The sequence below is a fragment of the Pyrus communis genome, chromosome 10 (assembly GCF_041283825.1).
Source record: "Pyrus communis isolate YQ-2024b chromosome 10, ASM4128382v1, whole genome shotgun sequence".
In the NCBI taxonomy this organism is placed as follows: Eukaryota; Viridiplantae; Streptophyta; class Magnoliopsida; order Rosales; family Rosaceae; genus Pyrus; species Pyrus communis.
Window position 1 is genome coordinate 6,340,685 of NC_142574.1, and position 14,369 is coordinate 6,355,053.

General features: G+C 38.1%; 1 long non-coding RNA gene across 1 annotated transcript; it reads left to right on the plus strand.

Moving 5' to 3' along the window:
- Positions 1–11,272: 11,272 nt before the first annotated feature.
- Positions 11,273–14,076, plus strand: LOC148693427 (uncharacterized). Its single transcript, XR_015952712.1, has 2 exons — positions 11,273–13,468; positions 13,642–14,076. It is a non-coding gene; the product is annotated as an uncharacterized LOC148693427 (long non-coding RNA).
- The last annotated feature ends 293 nt before the right edge of the window (positions 14,077–14,369 follow it).

Below are 14,369 nucleotides of genomic sequence, written 5' to 3' on the forward strand. Positions count from 1 at the left end.
TCTTGGCGTGGTATACGTGGTGGATTGTGTTCAAGTTTGGCTCGTTTTAGATTTTTTTTGTTTTTTGGTTGATGGCTCGTTTTAGTTTAAATGCAGTAGTTCAGTACTAATGTTTGATAGCCAAGAAACAGTTTTATCGACGTATCGGCTGCCAATGTCCGGGTTCCCTATGTAATTGGACGTGATTTGTTTGCAACTCAGCAGTCTCTTGTTCTGTTTCCAACTTTCCAGGAATATAAAAACCACAAAGACGAACTCTTGAACTAACTTAATCCTAAACCAATTTTTCGGCCCGCCTTTCACCGCTTGGGTTAACTAGAAGGGCCTGGTATGGTATGAGAAAGAACTTTGGTACGCATTTGAATTTTGCTATAAAACCCCCGGCTGCTACTCAGACGAAAGAGTAAAATTAGGGTAAGAAAGTAGTGGATTACAGATTTCCTCAAAGTTAATAAGTTACCGGAGGCCTTCATCTTTTGGTGCCCCATCTTCTCATCCTTGTTACTCTCGGCTCCCTCGTTTGTTACTTTGCTGTCTTATTTTTCTCAAGAAAGAAAACCCAATTGGAGGTCTTTCAGTGCAGTTTCAGGCTCCTCATACATGTTACGAACCCCGTGCGGGTTCAAAATGTTGGCCTCAACTTACTTTGGAATTACAGAACATGCGTTTTACCCGACTTGCCTGTGCATGTCGAATGGTGAACTGTATGCTCTCATCTGTGGAATCAGCATGAGAAGCAACTCTCTAATGTCACCTGAGCTGAGAAGAGGTAGAACTCCCCTGCATCACCACATGAAGCCAAGGAAGACTCAACTAGTATCATAAACAATGGAGCCCATGTTTGGTTAAGCGATCTCCGCATCAGGGGCTTCTAACTAAGCAGGGCATTGCAAGGGGAAGTTGAGCTAATCGGGTTTCGGAATTGATGAAAGAAAGTTTATGTCATGTCTTGGACTATATTGACGAACGGCAATGAAGACCATCAACCTCCAAAGAAAATCCATTTATGAACTGGTACAGTAGAAACAAAGCGTTTGATGCCCGCAACTCGCATTCAATCCCTTTCTTTACTTCTAAGATATATACGAGTTATCTTCGTCTCTCATACCTAGAGTCTCACATCGCAAACTCACTGAAATATAACATAAAACTTATAAGGACTTGCACTAGGCTCTTTTATTGCCGAGTCTAGTAGCGTAAACTCGTAACTAAGCAGAGCATTAAAGTGATTGGTTGTATGGGGTGATTGAGTTTGACCCTGAGCCCTAGAGGCAAACCCTATCCACCATGGGTAAAGTGCAAATAACAGTTGATTTGATAAGTTATAACGCTCACTCGAAGGCCCTTAGCACTAAGGGTAGTGCTTAGCTCAGCTCCTCATCCCTACAATCAACTTTTTGTTCATTCCAGAATATTTTGAGAACGTAAGGTGAACTTGTTTCGACGAGCCACAAAATATTTTGAGAACTTAAGGTGAACTAACGTCCTAATGCCTGGCTCGGCCCCTCATCACGCAATCAAAGATTTGTTATTCCAAAATTATTTTCAAAAACTTAAGTAAACTAAGGAAAAATTAGTATCCGGTCCCTAGTTTCTAATGTTCATTGACTAAGACCTTATTAGTTTTTAAATTTTGATCAAAGTCCCTAGCATTAATATATTAATGAATTACATGTAAGTTACATAATTTTTATAATAAAAATTAGTAATTGATTTAGAGTTTTAATACTCACACCCTTATTAAACTCCTAATTAATTTCAATTCTAACATTTTCAAAAAATAAAAAAATAAAATTAGAATAAGTTTGTATCCATTAAATTTTTATATAAAAAATTATATGTACCCATTCTTAAATATACCAATTTGTTATATGAAAAATTACCCTTTTTTAATATAAAATGTACCCATTTTTATATAAAATTCATTCAATCTTTTCTCTAATCCATTTTTTAAACTTATATGGGTACATTCTATTTTGTTGATTTAAGAATGTATCCATTTCAAGTTTAATAGAAGAAATGCTTAATAATTATTAAGACTAATATCATTTTTTTTTTCTTTTTTTGTGTTTTTGAAAAATGTACCGATGTTTTGGTACAATAATTTTTTGGTTAGTTTTTTATGAATGTACCCATATATACACATAATATATTAGAGAGTATAATTTATCTTTAATATTTTTAATCTCATAAATTATACGTTTTATTTAAAATCTCATTAATATAAATAACTACAAATTTCATTTTTAGTTTAAAAATAAAATAAATATATTATTACATTAATATCAGGGACTTCGATAAAAAATTAAAAGTCACAAAGGTTTTAGTCAAAGAACATTGATAGTTAGAGACCGCATCCAAAGTATTCCATAAACTAATTACACTTTGTGAATCGTCCACGAAAAATTCATTAAGAAAAACACACAGTGGCTCCTTTCAAACTAAGTTGTAAAAAGCAGTAAAATTGCGTATCAGATATCTAACAATCATAAAATATTTACACCCTTTAAATGCCACATGGTCCATGTAGGCTTTGTGCGACGTGATTTCGCATGAACGCCGGGGGACTGTAGAGACAAGTGTTGTTGCAATTGCAGTTAATGGCCACACAGAAGATTGATCTACCCTCAATCGCTGCTCATGAACATGATCGAGGAAGCTTCCCTAGTACTATACATAGAAACAAAGACCTCCAAGTCAGGACTTCCGTCAAATTAAAAAACTCAATGGTTATTCAATCCAAATCCCAGTTGTTTTAGTTGGACGTTTCTCCCAACTAAGTATCCTCTTCAAGCACGAATGCTTCCTACTTAGCCTGGTCCGGTATCGTACATGGCAGTCCAATACAACGTTATCATGCAACTTACGGATTAAATAATTTTTTTTTCTTTTCAAAAACTGAAACCTTGATGCAGAAAGAGACTTTGTAAGTACATCTGCAATTTGAAACGTTGAGCCAACAAACCAAGCTAGAATGAGAGAAGCAATAATCAGCTCATCCGTGAGGCTATAACATGTTATAAATCTTTCCCTGATTTGTAACATATGCACTTGTTACTCTCATTACTTTTATAACCATTGTTAATTATGCAGTAATAATTTTTTTTTTAAGTCCTATTTAGGTGTCTGCTTTAAATGATAAATAGATTTGGTCAACTTACATACTTTGTTCTCTTGGCCAGGTTCAACAAAACCTTCTGGTTGGTTGGTACATGTAAATTGCTTCATCTAAATCTCCATTACAAAAAGGGTGAAGTGCCGATTTAGTCCCTGAACTATCACCTCAGTGAAAATTAGGTCCTTGAATTGTTTTCCCAGTAAAATAAGTCCCTAAATTCATTAAAAATTGCTAATTTCATCCCTACTATTATTTTCAAAGCTATTTTATCCAATTTTTTGTCAACTTAAGTCATTTGACACACTTTAGAGTGTAATACCGTCATTTTGTCGCCTAAAAGCCCTTAATATTTCATATAGGGTGCAAATTTAACGTCTAATTTACCCCCAAAGTTAACTCAATGCACCATTTCTTTATGTAAAACTACCAATCTACCATCCAATGTGAATCATATGCAAGTAACGTGACTTAAATTGACGGAAAATTGAATATAGTGGCTTAATTTGAATATAATATTAGGGTTGTAATTGGCAAATTTTTATAATTCAATGACTGATTTTTCTTAAAAAAATAGTTGAGGGACCTAATTTTCACTCATGATAATTCATGGACTAAATTGGTCGTTCACCCTTAAAAAAAATTGTTTTCACATCCATTTGATGAATAATCCAATCATGAATAGAAGCAACAAGAATTAGCAATCTAATTTGATGAATAATCAAATCAAGAATAGAAGCAACAAGAATTAGCAATCTAATGGATGTTACTCTAGTAACTGGAGAAAAAGTATCAAAGAAATCTAGATTAGCTTTTTGTTTGAAGCCCTTTGGAACAAGTCTGGCTTTAAATTTATTTATATTTCCATCTGGTTTGAGTTTCTTTCTAAGGACCCATTTGCACCTATACTTTTACAACCTGGTGGTAAGTCTACCAGCTTCCAAGTTGTTGAGGCCCAAAAATCTCACCTACAAGCCCAATCATCTTAAAAGCGTAACAAGCGAAGCTTAAATTCATGCAAAAGTGTTGAATCAAGGGTTATGTGGATTTACGATCACGTCATGTCAATAAAATAATAATTTATAAATTATATGTTTGAATAATGATGCCAAGCCCATGCAAATTAATTCACATTTATCATGCCAAGCCATGTTAAGACATTAATGTTGCAATTAAATCACGCCAACCACGCTACATGCTAAAATGGGCCCAAGCCACATATTGGGCTTGCCAAGTGGATCGTGGTGTGGATGGTTATGGAAGTTTATTGGGCTTATGTGGAGCTAAGGTTGTGGAAGACTTTGAGCTGCTTGGGACCACAAAAAGTTCATGCCCATGATCTTTAGTTTCATGTGGGTAAATCTGAGAGAGAACATACTAAGTTTCCCTTTCCCTCGCAAACCAGCTAGGATACTTAGGAAACAACCAAAACCCAAAGTGGAGCTGCCTACAGGATCACGTTCAAAACAAAGAGTCGTGCACCTCATTAATGATGAGATAATGGATCTTTCACTTCCAAGTTCACACATGAACACAAGGAAGGAAAACAAGGAGGAGCGTTGCCAAAAGAGAAGTATGTGGAAATTGACCATAAAGAAAAGCTATAGCTGCGCCCATGTAAATGAGAAAGAATGACTCAGCAAAAATAAGAAGAAATGGGGAAACCAAAGGATTCCTTAGTGGAAGTTGGAAAGGAGCCTTACGTCTATAAAATTGGATGGAAGTCAGCATGAAGGAGGGTAAAGGAGACAACATAGAGGGAGAGGGGATCATGACAAGATTGCACCAGGTAAAGCAAGTTTTCTAAGCGCAGGACACCTTGATTCTTAAAGAAAGAACTTTCCTCACCTTTTAGGGATTTCCTCAAGCTTCCCTTAAATTCCTTAATCACTACGAATATTCCCAGAGCATTAAGAACCCTAGGTTGGCCATTCCCAAAACCATGGAAGCATGCACAAGTTTCTCTCACGCTAAACCAGTAAGCTTTTAGCTTCCAAGCCACTCTTCACACAAGCAATCCCTAACTTGACATTATCATCCAATCTTTGAGCCATTGATTCAACTGAGGTACTTCCTGAGGCACATTAACTCTTTCGAGGTATCTCATGACTTGGTATTGGAAATGAACCAAGGGGGCAAAGAGTTTCCACCAAGACTCAAACCCAACTCGATCAAAATGTCCTCTACATAAATTGGCGACTTCATTATGGACCAGGTCACAACTCTGATTTAATGACTTCAAGATCCAGAAGACACCTCCAGAAGTAGCAACGCCTCGGAGGATGCAGGCTAGGCTGCTTCCAGGCTGAACAAATCCCAGCGCAAGGAGCAGCGACAGCAAAGACAAGAGAACCTGAAAGAGTACGCCGTGCTTGACATTATTGCTGCTATTCATGCTTTGAAGAAGTCCAAAAGAAGGTTTTTGCATCAGTATAGGAGTTAAATAACTCAATCCCGCAACCAAGCAACAAGATGAGTGAAAATGATTGCGCGTAGACAGCCCTTCAAGAGGAGTCAGCCGCTGCTATTGAAATAGCTGAAATATGGTTTTAAGAAAAGAGATAGAAGAGATAGAAGAGATGAGATAGAATTGTATTGATTGAGAGAACGTTTTTCTTCATTAGAGAACATATGATTTACATAGTTCACTTATATAGAAGTTTTACAAACTTGCAGCCCAAGTACTCTTCTTTAACTACCTCCTTATACCAACTAACTCACTCTAGCAATATTCTAACTAACCAACTATATGTATAACCACCTATTTAATCTTGTGACAAGTGGCTTTGTCTTGACCATGGATAACTTCCTCACATGGATCACTTTTATTCTTCTTACATCCCCCCTCAAGCTGATGCTCGAGAACATTAAGCATCAGATTGTTGCAATGGTGTTGAAATAATGGGGCAGACAGTCCCTTGGTTAGAATATCAGCTGATTGATCTGTCGAAGACACATGATGAACTTGAAGATCACCCCGAGTGACTCTCTCACGGACAAAATGGTAGTCGATCTCAATGTGTTTGGACTTGGCATGAAACACAGGATTAGTAGAGAGGGCAATAGCTAAGATATTGTCACAATAGATCATCGGAGAGGAATGTAAAGGTATATGCATATCACAGAGTAATTGGCGAATCCAGGCAAGTTCTGCAGCTGTGATTGCCAAAGCTCGATACTCAGCTTCTGTGGATGATCGAGATACCGTGTGTTGCTTCTTTGATGCCCATGAGATGGGGTTAGAACCAATAAAGACAACAAAACCTGAAGTAGATCGTCGATCATTTGGATCACCTGCCCAATCTGCATCACTATAAGATTGCAGATGCAATGGTCCAGGTTTAAAATGAATGCCATAAGTTGATGTCCCTTTGAGATAACGGAGGATTCTCTTAACGGCAATAACATGAGAAATCATAGGATTGTGCATAAATTGACAAGCTTGATTGACAGAAAATGCAATGTCAGGTCTGGTGAAAGTAAGATACTGCAGAGCGCCAACAATACTTCGATATTGAGCTGGACTGTGATATGGCTTCCCATCATCCTTGAGAAGTCTGTGATATGGGAGACATGGTGTAGCACACGGTTTAGAGTCCTGGAGGTCAACTTTATCAACTAACTCATTAATGTACTTTGTTTGAGACACAAACAAACCCTCTGAGGTGTAACTGATCTGCAAACCCAGAAAGTAATGTAGAAGACCCAAGTCCTTCATTTCGAATTCTGCAGTGAGAGCAGTGATCACTTGGTTGATCAATGTAGAGCTGCTACCTGTGAGAATGACATCATCCACATACAACAGCAACAACACCGTGCCCTTGGAAGACTGTTGTATAAACAGTGAAGGATCAGCCTGTGAGACTTGAAAACCCAAGCTTGGTAAGAAGCTAGTGAACCTGTCATTCCAGGCTCGAGGAGCCTGTTTGAGACCATATAATGATTTGTGAAGCTTGCAAACATAGTGTGAAGGATGTGTGACACTCTCAAACCCTGGTGGCTAGGCCATATACACTTCCTCTTGAAGGAGACCATGTAAGAAGGCATTCTTGACATCAAGCTGCCTAAGAGACCACTGGAATTGAGCAGCTAAGGCAAAAATCAACCTTATAGTTGTAGGTTTGACCACAGGGCTGAAAGTCTCCAAATAATCAACCCCCTCCTCTTGACTAAACCCTTGTGCGACAAGTCGGGCTTTATACCTAGCCACAGACCCATCTGCATGTGTTTTGATTTTGTATATCCATTTGCATCCAACTAGGTTCTTATTGGGTGGTAATGGAACTAAAGACCAAGTCTGTTGAGAATGTTTTTCTTCATTAGAGAACATATGATTTACATAGTTCACTTATATAGAAGTTTTACAAACTTGCAGCCCAAGTACTATTCTTTAACTACCTCCTTATACCAACTAACTCACTCTAACAATATTCTAACTAACCAACTATATGTATAACCACCTATTTAATCTTGTGACAAGTGGCTTTGTCTTGACCATGGATAACTTCCTCACATGGATCACTTTTATTCTTCTTACAGCTGCTACAAGAAAGGATTCTGAGAAGGGACATCCTTCGCCATCCAGGAAGATGTCACTAAAACTCTGAAGACTGAAATTATGATTCTGAGCCGTCATACGCGTCAGTCTCCTCCACATGCCATATCCTAAAAACTATGGAACTCCTAGTTTTGTTCTCGTTGACGGGAAGAAAAGCTGTGAGAACTCGTATTTTTTTTTTGTTATATAAGTAAGTTTATGTGGTTTATAGCATCATCAAGAGCCACTATAACAAATTGGCTTTTAAACGGGGCCTATATTACAATTACCTTATGTCAACCATTCATTTTCCCCGTAACCCACCAAATTCATGTTCATTTATCCTTGTATTATCTTCTAGAATTTTCCCATCTTATTCGTTTGAGAGTTAACCTCCATTATGAGCCATATGTTGTTGACTATGAGGTGGCTACTTTACATTCTTTATTAAGACAGAGTTTTTAGCAGGAGATGGAACCCTAATATTAGGATGAGAGCAAAAGGTGCTCTTTCATTAGTTTAGTTTGCTTACTGGTGGAAGCTATACTCTGACGTGGTCAACCATAGATTATAGCTCTCTCCTTTTATATTTTACGTTGAGGTTTAAGGTGCTTGTGAGCACTTTTCCTGTAAAAGGAGATGGCATGCAGTTGGTCTCCCATATTGCATGACACCTTTTGCATGCATTTACTTGGCCACCACGTAGTAGATTTAAAGATCATCTGTTCTTTACCGTCTTAGGTGTCACAGTTACCTTTCCAGCCATTTGATCACATCCCCCTTTGATAGCCGACTCCTATCTCCTATAAATAGGCATGCCCCATTGTTTTATATCATGCAAAAGGTTGCATGCATTGTGAAAGCAATTCACGTAGATTATATATATATATATATATATATATATATATATATATATATATATATATTTATAAATAGAAGAGACAAAAGAAAGAGAAAGAGAGAGAGAGTTAGGGTTTGAGGTGTGTGAAGATGTTATTGGGTTGTTTTGCCTAAATTCGAATTATCGAGGTGAGTGGTTTATGTAATGTGTTCAAAATATTCTTATTTTTTGATAAACGAAAACCACAAGCTATTGACGGGTTTTCTATTTCCAAGTATCTCTCTATTTTCAAGTCAAGCATGCTTGTTTTTGTGAAATGCTTTGATGGGATATAAATAGAATATGTGATTTTACTTGAGATTGTTCATGGAGCATGAGAAATTTAGTGTTGCATCAATCTGAGGGATAACTGTAAATTGCACACGGAGACATTAGCGCAGAAAGACCATTGGGGGTCACGTGGTAAGCTACATATTATGAAGGATAATGAACACGTAAAGGGATGATGTAATATGGAATTATGTGATAGATGATTTTATATGTACTCTATTTTCTAGAGAGTAAAACAACATCACTTGAAAAACAATATCGCTTGATTGGCATATTACATGTTCTACTCACTGGGTGACGATAGTTGTTGTTCACCCTCACCCTTTTATTTTTAAGATGAGTTACTTGGCAAGATAGATATTAGATAAGTTGAGGTTGTGTTAGATGAGGGATTTAAAGATTTTTATTTATTTTTTACACCTTATATGGGTTTTCGGATTATTGAATAAGAGAAGTTTGTTTTATTTATTTTATTTTTTATTTTTACTTGAACACTGAGTGCAGGTTTTTTTTTTTTCACTGATCTCGGGTCCGGGGCGTGACAGTAGCCCAAAGAAGCACATAAGCCGCTTCATCGAGGCTTTAGGCCCTCATGCTGGTGACCATAACCTCTGTCTCATGGAGTTTTTTAAAAGCCTCACTGATCGTGTCTATACTTGGTACACCAGGCTTGCACCATGTTCTATTCGAGCTTGGGAAGATTTGGCAAGTTATGTAAATAGTACTTTTAGCATGAAGATAGGGTTACCAAAACCCAGCTCAACAACACACCACAAAAGCATGGGAAAGATCCTCTAAGCTTCGTCAACCATTTCGGGGACCTTGCCCTTGATTGTTATGATCAAAATGATGAGGAAGTGCTTGTGGAAATTTACTTCAGCAATATTGTCCCGGGCTACAACGTGTATCTCGAGAACATTGGCATAAGCTAGTTCTTAAGGCTCTTGGAAACAGTAAGAAAAACTAGTATGTCGATCAAACCTACTACCGGAAGGTCTTGTAAGAATGAAAAGAACCAGACTCATCAATCTCTAGCCATTGATTACAAGCCTGGCTACAATTCGCGAAAGAAATGAAATAGATGGAGACAAAGAAACATAACCACCATTGTCATGTGGTGATGAAGAATTCCACGCCATCCTCGACATCATGTTCGCGACAGAGTCATCAAGCCACAAGACCCTATAGGTTTCCTTTTAGAGAGGATAGGAAAGACCCAAGGTGCTGTCGCTACCATTACTACATCAGACATCCTTCCATTCTTAGTCAAACTCTGAGAAGGATTCTTTATGCAAAAATTCATGAAGGAACACTAGAGCTGCCATGCAAGAAACAAGCCATCGATACTGACCCTTTACCAGAACGTAGAAGGAAAGAAGTGGTAGCTGTGATATCGTGGTCTGAAGATGATGATGCATATCACCCATGGAAGAGGAATCCAAGCCACTAGAAGCCATTTGAGAATCTTAGAAGCCATTTGAGAATCTTCTGGGAACATAGAAAAGGTCTACTGGTGCAAGTACTAAGCGACCGACACGCTATGGCCGTAAAGCAAGGGATGGGATGATGGAGATGGAAATATTATAGAACTCGTTCTTAATTTTTACAATGAGATCTTCACCATCGAGATGCTAGAAGAATATGCTGCAAGAACCTCACTTGGACAACAAGCTTGCCAGGAGATGGCAACCGTAACTTTGCATGACCTTCCTAACACCGAGACTGATGCAGTTGAGTGCCACCTTACCCAGAACCAAGGACCAACCACATCGCAAGTCCTTTAAAGAAACATGAAGTTCAAATCCCCTTTTGATCAACACAAATATGGTCCAAGAGCAAAGACAGCCGATGTCGAAGCCTTGATGTACGTATCCGAGAATTATGACCCTCAATGCTTCACCGTCCAGCCACATAGGCCATTGTCTTCACATACGAGGATATGGAAGTTGCTTTCCCAGACCATCAGAGACTGTATTTGGAAGGCCAAATCAACAACGTTTTCACTCAGCAAGCCCTAGTTGACATAAGCTCTAATGTCATAATACTACTTTTGGCAGTACTCACACCTACAAGTTTTACGTAATTGATATCAACATAGCCTACCATGCTCTCATTGGAAGGACATGGATCAACAAGCACAAGCTCGTAGTTTCCACTTACCATTAGTGCGTTAAGGGAAAAAGTGGTTTAAAGCCAATACGCATGCTGTTCAACCAAATGCCGTTCAACCAGGAAGAAGCCCACTACTCTAATGTTGAGTTTTATAATGCCTTCACATGCATCAGGAGTGATATATCACAGGCTTTAGGGACATCTCTAATAACGAAAGTACAAGTGTTGAATATTGATTGGTTAGGATGTAATAAGGAGAGGTGTAGAGGAGTGCCACATAGGCAAATTAGTTAGGAATGGAGTGTTATAAAAGCTACGGTACAAACGTTTACAATTCATTCAATTCAGTTTGTTCTTCTTTCTTTTCCGCTGCTTATCTTCTTTCTCTCTCTAAAACCTTTCTTTCTCAAGCTTCTTGAATTCTTCGATCTTCTCTGTTCTTCATCTGCTAAGAGTAGAGTTATCATGGTATCAAGAGCCAGCGATCGTGCGTGGGTTTGTGCTCGTCGGAATCAGTGATGGAAGCGTGATGGTCTGCAGATCTGTCTGGTGATTTGGGGCTTTCTATGTGCAATCAGGGCGAAGCAGGAATTTCAGGTTCTGTGTTTGGTGTTTCAGTATAGTGTTTTTTTTTTCGTTCTCTTGAAATGGTTTTTGGGCGATTCTGGTGGTTTTTTTTTTTTGAGTAGTTTGTGTTCCATCATTTTGTTTGATTTGCGAAGATGAAGTTCTAGAGGCCAAAGCCATTATTAGATAGTTGTTGAGCACTGGGTAGTTGAGAAGGCCAATGCCATTACTCTATGCTAAGAAGGAGTCTAAAGGCCAATGCCATTGATTCAAGAAATTTGAGTTAGTCAGGAGTCTATTTCAAGAAAATTATTGTGTTTTTCTGATAATTATTCAAAGAATTGTTAAAAGGTTGATTCTTGAACTATATTTGGTATGGCTCCCTCTGTGAAAATTGAGGGATTGTTGGGCATGTTGACTATTCATCTTGGTGAGCACAATTACACCAAATGGTCATTTCAATTCAAGTCTGTGTTAAAAGGGTACAAACTGTTTGATCATTTTGATGGTTCAGCTCCTTGTCCATCGAAATTTGTGGTTAGTACAGAAAGTGGGGTTACCAAAGAATTGATTGCTGCCTTTCAAGATTGGGAGACCACAGATTTATCACTATTAAGTTTGTTGATATCAACGTTGACTGATGATGCTATAGAATATGTTATAGGGTGTAAGACTGTTGCTGAAGCTTGGACAAATCTTGAGGAAAGGTTTGCATCTGTGTCTAGGATAGGTATTAATCACTTGAAAACAGAATTACATACAGTTTAGAAAGGTGGGGATTCAATGGATAAATATCTGTTACGGATCAAGACAATCAGGGATCAATTGATTGCTGCAGGGGAATATGTATCAGATAATGATGTGATGATTACCGCTCTTGCTGGGTTACCCAAAGAGTATGCAACTATTAGGACTGTTATACTTGTGAGGGACTCTAATGTCACTATGAAGGAATTTAGGGCATTATTAATTGACGCTGAAAGGGAAAATGATGTGGTAATGAATTCATTGACTCATAATATGGCTGCTTTGTATGTGCAAGGAAATAGTGGTGGTTCAAGTTCTTCTTTGTATACTAATGGTGCATCCAGTTCCAATTCTTCTGCAAATGAACCATCTAGTACTGGAGTTGTTCTTACTACTACTCCGCTACCACAACAAATGTCATTCTTTCCACAGTCTCAAATGATGCAACCTGCTTATGTTCCTAATCAAAGTTCTTACGGCTCAGGTGGTGGTTATGTTGGTAACTTGGAGCAGCATCCACAAGACAACTCAAGGCAACATCAATCTTCAGCACTGTTTCCTGGAACTCAACAAAGGTTTTACAGTGGAGGATAATTAAGGGGAAATAGTACTTATCGATCAGGGTTCAAAGGTAAAGGGTCGAATTACAGGAATAATAGTGGTTGGAATAGAAATATTGAGTCCAGAACTACATTACATCCAGAATGTCAAATCTGTCAGAGAAGAGGGCATATGGCTCCGAACTGTTTTTATAGAACTGCTTAGAGTACTTCACCACATTTTAATACTGAATGTTAGATTTGTGGTAAAAGGGGACATAGTGCTCTGGAATGCTATCATAGGGGAAATTACTCCTACCAACCCTCTGGGCCTCCTGCTTCTCTTGGACCTACATTTCCTGGTCAATCTTCAGTGATCCCTCCATCACAGGGTTTTGTTCCACAGCCTCCGAATTTTGCTGCTCATTATTCATATCAGGGGCATCCACCTGTCATGTAAGGGCTGAATGGTTCACAGAGCATACATGAACCTGATCTTTCATATCAAGTCCAACCTGCAGTGCAAGGGATGAGTGTTCAAGGTTCACCATCATATTCCAATACTACAAATTGGATTGTGGACACAAGAGCATCACACCACATGACATCTGATGTTGCTAGCTTACACCAAATTTCTTCTTTTGAAGGTTCCGAGAAAATTAAAATTGGCAATGGTCAAGGTTTGCCAATTCAGAATACTGGTTCTGCAATTATTAAAACACATTCTCATTCTATTATAATGAAAAATGTGCTACATGTTCCATCTCTTGCTGTGAATCTAATGTCTGTAAAGCAACTGTGTAAAGATAACAGATGCTGGTTTATCTATGATGACGTCAATTTCTTTGTGCAGGACAAGGTGACAAGGGAGATCTTGTACAAAGGAAGGAGTAGACCTCACGAGTTGTTTCAGATTCCTGTGTCATCATGGACAGTTCCAAGGGCTTTTATTGGACAATTGATAAAGTCTTCTCTCTGGCACCAACGGCTAGGGCATCCTACAAATGAAGTCATGGCAGTTATGTTAGCTAAGTCTCATATTCTAGTCTCTATGGATAATAAGCATACCATGTGCACAGATTGTATTAATGGGAAGATTACTCGAAAACCTTTTGATAATGAGTCATCTAGATGTATCTTACCTTTTGCTAGAATCCATTCCGATGTTTGGGGACCCTCTTCAGTTAAGTCTATAGAAGGGTATAGGTTCTATGTTGTATTTGTTGATGATTGTACAAGATACATGTGGATTTTTCCACTATATAATAAATCAGAGGTGTTTTCGATATTTGTCAAGTTTTACAAGTATATTGAGGTTCAGTTTGGAGCCCAAATAAAGTGCTTACAATCAGATGGGGGTGGTGAGTTTGTCAGTCATTCATTTAAAGAATTTATGCAATCAAAAGGAATGGTTCATAGAATTTCATGCCCATACACTCCACAACAAAATGGATTGGTTGAAAGAATGCACAGGCATGTAGTTGAAACAGCAATAACTTTGATGAATGCTGCTGGGTTATCACAGGAGTTTTGGTATCTGTCTTGTGCACATGCTGTGTACTTAATAAACAGAATGGCTTC